Source organism: Macrobrachium rosenbergii, chromosome 23, assembly GCF_040412425.1.
Source record: "Macrobrachium rosenbergii isolate ZJJX-2024 chromosome 23, ASM4041242v1, whole genome shotgun sequence".
In the NCBI taxonomy this organism is placed as follows: Eukaryota; Metazoa; Arthropoda; class Malacostraca; order Decapoda; family Palaemonidae; genus Macrobrachium; species Macrobrachium rosenbergii.
In genome coordinates, this window is record NC_089763.1 from 22,482,263 (window position 1) to 22,493,494 (window position 11,232).

An 11,232-nucleotide genomic window follows, 5' to 3' on the forward strand; every position below is an offset into this window, starting at 1 on the left:
GATTCTACCTATCATTTGAGGACAAGAAAGCGCACTACTAAGGTTAGAACCTTTCAGAGAAGAGATTTAACCTATCCATAAATTCGAAGTAGTCTTCAGTCCAATACAGGTGCTGGAAAAGAACCTAACCTGAATGTTAAGCGGAAGTGTCGAATACTTGCCTCTTGAAACTTTTCAAAAACGAAAAGTTCGACCTGTTAACGCCACTATTACCTCTCTCAGCACTAAATCAAGGGCGTGCATCAGTAGGGAAATTTTACAGCTTCAGCTGCACGGAACACGAGTGCAAAGTAACCTAAGACAGATGAATACTTGGTAAAGATGTGAAAACTTCAATGGCAATTGAGCCTCTTCATCCGAGGCTAAATGCGGTTATCCCTTTGCTCACAGGATTACTTGAAACTGAGCAAGAGGATATTCACTGCTCTGCACTGACTGACAATCGCAAAGCGGCCAGAAGCCAGTAATATATACAAGTTTGTTGCAATATTTGACATACATGCATGTACATACTCATGCGTGTGTGTGTGTGTGTATGTATGTATGTGTGTGTATGTATATATATATATATATATATATATATATATATATATATATATATATATATATATATGTGTGTGTGTGTGTATGTATGTATGTATATATATATAAATATGTATATATGTCTGTCTGTCTGTATGCATGTGCTTGCAAGAGTTCAAATACCTGCTTATAAACAAAGAAAATGACAGGAATGAAATCGATAGTTTCCCTCTTATACAGAACTCTCTCTCTCTCTCTCTCTCTCTCTCTCTCTCTCTCTAATCTCAGCAAAAGGATCGAGTAACCTTTCAGGAAGTCGATGACCCCTCGAGCGAGCTTTTCAAAGCCGGCTACACCTTTTCTGCGCAAGCAATCAGGCAAATCTGACCCTATTTGACCTCTCTTTGCTTATTCTGACCTTTATCACGGTGTGTTTCTTCTCTCTGTTCTCGCTTGACTGATCTGCTGACACCCATTCTGGACAGATTCCGATATTCTGACGATTTTGCAAGAGGTGATGCTTTCTACTTGATTATTATGTATTGATCGGATTGATCGCTTGAGTTATTTGGCGACGCGTGTTTGGTCGTTCGCTCTCAGCCTGAAAATAAAGTAAAACTTTTGTAATTATTATTACCTGTAGTTATTCTTAATCGTTACTTTGCAGTTTTATGCATAACTTTTGTAATAATTATTATCTATAGTTTATTTTTCATTATCACTCTTGTTTATTGTACAAAACCAAAAGGATTAGCATAATTTCGTTGTGTATCAAGAAACAGCTAAGCCCCGTAGGGAGGTAGTGCCGTCAGTGCTCCTCATGCGGTGCACTGTAGGCATTACTTAAGGTTCTTTGCAACGTGCCTTCGGCCCCTAGCTGCAACTCCTTTCGTTCCTTTTACTGTACCTCCTTTCATATTCTCTTTCTTCCATCTTACTTTCCACCCTCTCCTAACAATTGATTCATAGTGCAACTACGAGGTTTTCCTCCTGTTACACCTTTTAAACTTTGACTGTCAACTTCCGTTCCAGCGCTTAATGACCTCAAAGGTCCCAGTGCTTGGCCTTTGGCCTAAATTCTATATTCAATTCAATTCAATTCAAGAAACAGATAAAAATATTTTTCAAAGATGTGAATTGCTTTTTAGCTGCTTCGGAATTAACGAAAGGCAGGCTCATTAATCTACGAAAAGGTTCTGTTGGTTGGACGTGTCCTGAGGTCCACACCAAGCCTGTTTGTTATTCCCTATAGCACAAATTTGAACAAGGGGATCGCTAGAATGATACCTACTTAGTCTCAACTAATCTAAATATAGTGATCATGATTAGCCTTCTTATCATTTTCTAAGTCGATAGCAAGGGAAGCAAATACATCAGTGATGGAAAAAAAAGTAAAAACATAACTTCGAATACAAATCATTGATGGTCTGGTCATGCAAGTAAGAAAGTATTTAGCAAAAAAAATTTTTCTGAATAAAGGAAAACTTCGTATCTTAGCAACTGCAGATAAAAACCCATGAAAAAGAGTAGAGCTGGAAAATTTAGCAAAAATGAATAAAGGATGAGAGAGAGAGAGAGAGAGAGAGAGAGAGAGAGAGAGAGAGAGAGAGAGAGAGAGAGTACTAATTAAAGAGTGCTTTAATAAGGTTAATCCCCTGCGCTCACCAATATACTGTAAATTTGCAGCAAGAAAATTAATTAGAAAAAATATCTGTAATTAACGCGTCATTATCTGAGATAGGTGTTTATGCCTGACAGTATCCGGTAGATCTTTGTTAAAAAAAAAAACGGTCAGTATGGCTTTAATTATATAAACATATCGATACACACACACACACACACACACACATATATATATATACACACACACACACACACATATATATATATATATATATATATATATATATATATATATATATATATATATATATATATAAATAAATAAATAAATAAATATATATATATATATATATATATATATATATATATATATATATACGTGCGTATATGTGTGCGTATATGTGAGTGCCACATAAGAAAAGATGAACAAACTTACACGCATTTATTAGATGTTCTTCGAAAAAAATAATGCATGAACATACTCTCATCAATGAGATAAGAAGAATCTCTGTGGGGCAGACATATGGAACAAACAGACAACAAAGATTTGTGACTTTTCTTAGTAAGAGAATTGCATTAATATACGTAACGATGATAAAAAAACAAAATAAGTGTAAATCTCTCTCTCTCTCTCTCTCTCTCTCTCTCTCTCTCAGGAAAAATAATTCTCCCTCGATAGTGCACCTTCGTCCCCCGATTAGCCGTCGCAATCTGCGCTGTGTATTTGAAGCGAAGGTTCGTTTCCTGCGTTTCCCAGAACCTGGGAGAGTGTACCGAGTGTAGCTGTGCAGCTGAGTGTGCGTGCGGGAAAGAGGTAGGGTATTTGTTCCGCGGCACCTCGCTCTCTTTATGTATTTGTTTTCCTTGTAAAGTGGAAGCAGGAAGGAGAAACCTATTGGACGTGTTTTTGTTTTTGTCACTGACGTTTTGGGGCTAAATGTCAGAATGTCTCCCCTTTCGCGTCTGTCTGTTTCACGGAATATTTATTTATTTGTTTCGCCTTCCGGATGAAGTGACCTCTGAACTTTGGCCGTCTTTAGAGGTCATTTGGAAGAACAGCGGACTAAATCGTCGTTCCCTTCACACAACATCATCATTATTATAAGTTTGTTAATAGAATTGCTTATCATATCTTATCAGTATGAATTTAATTTTTGTTAGATGAAAGCAGAATAAGGGGATCATTGACACTTCGGATATTTATCAAACTGAAATGTGGTTTCAATGTTAGCTTTCATCACTCTTACAGATGACAGTAATGGCAAAATTATAATTTATCTACGATAACTGTTGCTTTTCCTTAACAATAGATTAAAATCTACTGTAAAACTCTTCTACAATGAAGAGGATTAGAGCCACTTTAAATGAAGCACGAGGCCATCATAGCAAACAAAAAGTCTGGTCAGGACACAGTCTGAGAGACACAGTGTCACCCGGAAGAGACAGGTCTTCGTGTTTCCTTCCCGCGTTTCTCTTCCCAAAAGGAGCAGAGGTTAGACCAGCTCAAGAGACGAGGAGACGCGAGAAATTGGGAGAAGATTGGATAGAGTGAGAGTGGAGGAGGAGGAGGAGGAGGAGGAGGAGGACGAGTGCTAGAACGTGTCTTAATTTCCTTACCAAGTTAGATCGATGTTCGTGAAGCCCTTCGAGATAGGACGAAGTTTGCTCTATTACTTGGCATCTCATTCAAGTTCCCTTCTCTCTCTCTCTCTCTCTCTCTCTCTATATATATATATATATATATATATATATATATATATATACATATATACATATATACATATATATATATGTATTTATGTATATATATACATACATATATATACTATATATATGCGTGTTTGTGCGTGTGCGTGTGCGTGAGCGCGCGTGTATGTATAAGCTTCGTAACTGTGAACATAAATCTTGCTTTTACTTTTATATGATTCATCACTCCATGCATATAATCAGAATGAATAAATGAAAAATTCAATATTTATAAGCACATCTCTCTCTCTTAGTGTGACGATCATATCTTCCAAACATCTCACATAGATATTGTGAACTGGTATACGAAAGCCCTGAAAAAAATCTATTTATTTTGATTTTTTAAACTAGAAACCCTTGAGTGTTTTATTAACGAAACACGGCGATTCAAAACCTCTACTCCGAAATCGAAAACACTAAAAATCATGTTTAGTAACATATCTGAATTGGTCTCAAATTTAAATAAATTTAAAACTAAAAACAAATATCTCTCTCGTTTAATCGATAGCGAATGTTGGTTTCTGATACTGATTGGGCTATTTTTTATGGAGGGTGGAGGGGGTGGGGTTAAGAGGTCAAGGAAGGAGGTGGGCGATTTTTTCACATATTGCTGGACTCTTGCCTTAACTAAAATGTTTATTTCTAAGCAGAAACAGTAACTAAGTTAGCCTTCATCCTACCAATGCTGAAATAAATAATAAATTCCCTCGATTTTCTTTGGAAACAAGTTTATTTTTATTGCATTTTTTTCCATACCAGAATTTCACATAAATTTTTCTCAGTAGAAACAAAGCTGTTTCATATATATATATATATATATATATATATATATATATATATATATATATATATTATATATATATATATATATATATATATATATATATTTTTTTTTTTTTTTTTTTTTTTCTATCATAGCTTATGGATGTATTACAATGCAGATATTGACAACCAGATGCCAGATTTCCAAAGCAATATGAGACTTGCAAAGATTTGTTCATAGCAAATTAAAAAAAAAAGAAAAGGATACCTCAGTATCCTCCTGTGCGTAATATGTACAGAACCAATATTAAAAAAATGTAAAGTAATTCCACAAGGAATCCTGTTTGTGCCAGACTCCAATTTAGTACCAGTGCTCTCTCTAAGGCTTCGTCTTTCATCAGCGGATGTTGGGAAAAACAATTTTGTGTTACAAAAAAATATTACAAAAATGGAACTAAATACTGATCTAAATCTTTGGTTGTTCGCTATGAAGAAGTAGAGATGGTAAGTCTAGCAAAATAACATTCAAAATGAAACCTAAAATGTACCATTAAAAAGGTAGATATACTAAAATACGGGTTAAGGACAAAACCAATTAAAAGACTGAATGAAATTCAAGTAACAATCTTTGTTCTTATTTTGCTGAAGAACGGTAGACACAATGCGAACTTCGACTGAACAACAAAAATAGGGTATGGAAATTATTAATCTATTCTATATTATATCAAAACCATTTTTTTTATATTTGATCAATATCAACTTGTCACAGACTCTTACTTTCCTATTATGTACCAATTATTATTTAAATATTATCAGTCAAATCGTTCTTATTAGCTTTTGATACTTGAATCTATTTGAAGAATATATTTCCTCTTTATCCTTTAAAATACGGAGGCTCGAACGAGTTAGGAATGGGGAAAGTAATAAAAAAATATATCTTCCTTGAAAATTGTGGATCGAAAATACTTAATTTCCAGAAGGAATAAACTGAACAGAAGAAACGCGATATTTTGTTTTTATATTCCGTGACAAGATACATTAATTATAATAAGAATATTTAACTGAAGTGAATGTCTTAAAGAAATTGAATGAATAATTTCTTTATATTTTTTAAGTTTGAAACTATGTTCTACTTTGGAGAGGCTGTACATTTTTGGCCTATATATATATATATATATATATATATATATATATATATATATATATATATATATATATACATACACTTAGGTATTATTTATGTATAGCTTAGAGATTATAAACGCTGTTAGTTATCTTGATTTGAAACTTTTGTACATAAAGTTTTTACAACTTTCGACACACTACTAAATAATATTGAACTAAATGAACATAATACATAGGAAAATATATATATATATATATATATATATATATATATATATATATATATATATATATATATATATATATATATATATATATCATACATATATCAACTACGTGCAATAGCTCATGCATGAAATACGAGCGGCTGGAATGCACTACTTTCCTCTTTCCCTTTTTCCGAACCATTGGACGAATATCAAATAAAACTGTAAAAAGCAACAAAAAAAGTGAAAAAAAAAAGAAAAAAGAAAAACCTGGAACCGCCGAACGATCTACAGTTGATTTCCCCGAAGAGCAAAATCACTTTTCCGTGAGAAATTCAGAATGGGAATGGCTGGAATGCTCATATGAGCCTTTGCTATAACAAACGGGAATTGCTGAAAAGTTCATCGATTCCCAGTTGCCTTTTGCTAGCCTTTGTGTTTGCGCGCGTTTGCGTGTGTGTTTGCGCGTGTGTGTGCGTGTGTTTGTGCTTTTCTGTGGTACACTAGGTTTCTTTCACGAAGGAATATTTATTTTATCATTTTATTCTTGCCTTTTGAATATTTAGTGTTTTTTTTTTTGTCTGTGTTTTTTTGTTTAAAAAGCGTAATGATAAAGAGGTTTCGAGTGACTGTTGCGTTATGAAATATAAGATTAATTAAATATGACACCTGGTTCTAAAAACATTTCAGCAAAATTATGAAAATTATTCAGCGCAAAGGAAGTCAAATTTTCATCTATTTTTCGTTCTCGTTTTACAAATTCTCTTCGATGATAGGATCTTCACTCTTTACCGCTACAGAGTATAACAGGAAAAGGGTTATCAATGCAGAATTTTACGCGTTCAGGAATGAATTTGCTCCTCACTGGAACATTTGGAGATCAAAAGTTTCCAAAATTGCACTAAGCAAACTATTCTGCATTTTAGTTGCAGCCAAGATAAAACTAGCGAACTGTGCAGTATTAGCCAGTATGCATGGATATAGGAGTTTATTCTCATTTGATAAAGTACATTTTTTTGTATAATATGGAAACGGAAAACACAAGTCTCTCAACTGTAAGTCCGTTTATCTAATGTGTGTATATATATATATATATATATATATATATATATATATATATATATATATATATATATATATATATATATATATATATATATATATATGTGTGTGTGTGTGTGTGTGTGTTTAGATAAGTATTTTCTAATGGACATGATTCATTGGTCTTTACTTTTATTTCATATTTGTAGGTTGTGAATACTTATGCAGATATTCTAAATTGCGTACTACCTCAAATGTGAGAAAATTAGCTTGCTGAGAGAGAGAGAGAGAGAGAGAGAGAGAGAGAGAGAGAGAGAGAGAGAGAGAGAGAGAATTTAGAAAACCTTTTTAATCGGCAAATTTGTCATTTGTTTGCCTTCATTTAAGTTTTCGATTACTAGAGGAATTTAAAACATAGGAAAACAAGTAAAAAATGCACCGAAGCTCTTCGGCGCAATCGAGTTTCTGCACAGTTTATATGATCAAGGCCACCGAAAATAGATCTATCTTTCGGCTGTCTCGGTATAGTGCTGTATAAGCCGCGGCCCATGAAACTATAAGCACGGCCAGCTGGTGGCCTGTCCTATATCGTTGTCAGAAGCACGATTATGGCTAACTCTAACCTTAAATAAAATTTAAAAACTACCGAGGCTAGAGGGCTGCAATTTGGTAAGTTTGATGATTGGAGGGTGGATGATGAACATACCAATTTGCAGCCCCCTAGCCTCAGTAGTTTTTAAGATCTGAGGGCGGACAGAAAAAGTGCGGACGGACAGACAAATAGCCATTCAATAATTTTCTTTTATACAGAAAACTGAAATGTGAAATATCGGCTCTCGTAAAAGTACGACCTTTTAAATGCAAATAAAGCATAAGACATCCTTCGAACACGTTGGCAGAGCCCGAATATTCGATTACCATGATCTGAGAGACTGATGAATATTCAGCTCACCTGAAATACTTCACGAAGATGGCCGTGTCTAATTAAAGGTATACTAGCTACTAACGAGCAGGTGAGAGGTTCAAGCAATTACTCAGACCTGGAGAGTGAGGTAGGTTTAGCCTTTGATGTCGTTCAAGCGTTCATATTCGACGTTTAATATTTGCCATTCGTTCGTCTTATCTTATAAACCCCACCCCCACCCCCTCTCTCTCTCTCTCTCTCTCTCTCCTAGCTAGTTTTCTCACATCTTTTGATGTTTACCTCGTTAGAACCCTTTCCTAGTTTCCAAGGATCAGACATGAACGTTATTTTCTATATTTATCTCATTAAGAATAGAATATACAATTTAGGCCGAAGGCCAAGCGCTGGGACGTATGAGGGCATTCAGCCCTGAAAGGAGTAAAAGATTTTAAAGGTAAGAGGAGGAAAACCTCAAAGCAGTTGCACTATGAAACACTTGTTTGAAGAGGGTGGAAAGTAAGATGGAAGAAACAATATGAAAGGAGGTACAGTAAAAGGAATGAAAGGGGTTGCAGCTAGGGGCCTATGGCAGGGACGCTGCGAAGAACCTTAGGTAATGCTTACAGTGCACCGCGCGAGGTGCACTGACGGCACTACACGGGATTGTCTCGTTTAAACCCTTTCCTATTTTCCAAAGACACACGCCATAACTCTCGTGAATTAAGTTCCCCATTTTCCTCTGACTTGACGATACAATAGACGTTTTCCTGCGGCAGCAAAACTTTTTGGGATCTTTCATTATTTCGACAGTTCCTCGTCCGAACGACCAAATCGTCAAGGCTCCCTTCCCTAACTCAACCTTTGATACTTCATCCGATAAGGCTTCGATTCTTCTGGCTCCGCAAATCAGTGCGTCGTTGTTCAAAAGGTCACGTGACGCCATTCGAGGAGAATGACGTCATCAGATATTTTCACTGGCATCTGCGGTGGTGGTCAGCATTCTTTGGAAACCCATTTTTTAGTTTTCAGTAAAAGAACCGCACTTTATTCTGTTCCCGCACTTTATTCTGTTCCCCCCTTTTTCTGTCCGCACTTTTTTCTGTCCGCCCTCAGATCTTAAAAACAACTGAGGCTAGAGGGCTGCAAATTGTTATGTTGATCATCCACTGCCTTTAGTTCTTCGTTGGCGGGGTGGGTAGAGCCTACCGGCTAATGAAGAATTAGAAGATTTTATTTCTGGTGATAGAAATTCATTTCTCGTCATAATGTGGTTCGGATCCCACAATAAGCTGTAGGTCCCGTTGCTAGGTAACCAGTTGGTTCTTAGCCACGTAAAATAAATCTGATCCCGCGGGCCAGCCCTAGGAGAGCTGTTAATCAGCTCAGTGGTCTGGTTAAACTAAGGTATACTTAACTTTGATCATCCACCCTCCAATCATCAAACATACCAAATTGCAGCCCTCTAGCGTCAGTAGTTTTTATTTTATTTAAGGTTAAAGTCAGCCATAATCGTGCTTCTGCCAACGATATAGGATAGGCCACCACCAGGCCGTGGTTGAAGTTTCATGGGATGCGGCTCATACGGCATTATACCGAGACTACCGAAAGACAGATCTATTTTCGCTGGCCTCGATTATACGCTGTAGCGGTAATCTTTGATATTCATGACCTCATATTAGTTTGAGAAGTTCGGATAGGAACACGAAGTTTGGGCCCAGGCCCAAGCGGTGGGACCTACGAGGTCAATCAGCACTGAACGTAAAGTTTAAAACAACTGTTAGGAGATGGTGGGAAGTAAAGTGGGAGAAAGAACATGTGAACGGAGGGAGAGCAAAAAGCACGAAAGGGGTTAGCAATTATGGACAGAAGGGACGATGCAAAGAAGCTTCAGTAATGCCTACAGTCCACCGCGAGAGGTACACTGGCAGAACTACCCCACTATGGAATGCAAATTCCTGAAATATATACTAGTATTGCACCAGCCCCGTTTTTTTTTTTTTTTTTTTGCCATGTTCCTAGGTTAGGTTAGGTTAGGTCAGGATGGGCTAGGTTAGGTTAACTTATGATCTGTAGAGTAAATTAGGTGCGGGAAACATAATGAGATTATTTTCAAGAAAATTCTATGGTTAGTTTTTAAGATATGGCGTCCCGCTTTTTTCAGGGATAGGTCCCGGTACTCGGTTACATCTCGGGGAAAATGCCTACGGGATTGGTTTAAAAATCCAAATTCTCGACAGTGTACAAGTTGCGGAGACTTACACTATGTAATCTAACAAAGACAGCCATCATCATACCGTGGTCCTTAATGTTTGCGACGCCACTTGAATCTTGGAAATCTATCGAGTTTCGAGTCATTTGTTTATAATACGATTTTTGGAAATCGAGACAAACAGAAGAATAGAAGGCAGACCAGCTTGTTATGAACTCAGACATCAAATTGACTGACAACTCCTCGGGACATAATTTGCTTAGATATTTGGTCAATCTGTATTGAAGGAAAATATTCTAATATCGGTTCATTTATGGATGTCCGTTCCGGGATCCATCTGTTATCGGATAAATGAAGTAAATGTTATATCTATTACTCATTTAACTTATTTTATTGCCGGGAAGCATTTTCCCGAAATGCAACCGAGTGCCGGGACCTCTTCCTGAAAAAAAGCGGGACGCCATATCTTAAAAACTAACCGTAGAATTTTCTTGAAAGTAACCTCATTTCGTTTCCCAGACTCAAATTACATTAGTCTAACGTATGTTATCTAACCTAACCTAACCCAACCTAACCTAACTTAGGGTCATGGCAAAAAATTTGGGCTGGTGCAACACCAGCATACATCTCATGAATCTGTTGCCGGGAAAAATGGCTAAACATATCCTCCAATCCCGTGTCTGCTTGAAAAAATAAAAATATGTACACAATTTCACAGATGAATTAGCAAGTATGTGCCAGCAATAACGATACGAAAAACAAGGCGTAAAGGTTAAAGCTGGTCATAATTGTAATTAACAATAGATTGGCTTTGGAAACTTATACGAAACTACTGAACTGTCCACGCGCCATTGTTAAAGATAAAATTTGGATGAAACCCAAAACGAAAAATGCGTGTTTCACCGAGTGTCGTTTTCAAGTCTCGACCTTTCTTCTACTTCTTCTTCTTCTCTTCTTCTTCTTCTTTATTTTTTCCTCTTCTTCTTGCAGAGGTTCCTTTTCTTTAGTCTGTGTACAGTAAGTTTTGGGAAGTCTTTTGTCATGTTTGGACGTTCTGATTGTGATAAACGACCAAGTCTAATGAAGTTTAAGGG

At 36.3% G+C, this 11,232-nt stretch overlaps 1 long non-coding RNA gene across 1 annotated transcript in view; it reads right to left on the reverse strand.

Moving 5' to 3' along the window:
- Positions 1 to 11,232, reverse strand: part of LOC136851169 (uncharacterized) — a 255,455-nt gene that overhangs the window by 14,818 nt on the left and 229,405 nt on the right. Inside the window, exon 3 of the long non-coding RNA XR_010856796.1 lies at positions 941 to 1,123. This is a non-coding gene — a long non-coding RNA (uncharacterized lncRNA). The remainder of the gene's footprint in view (positions 1 to 940; positions 1,124 to 11,232) is intronic.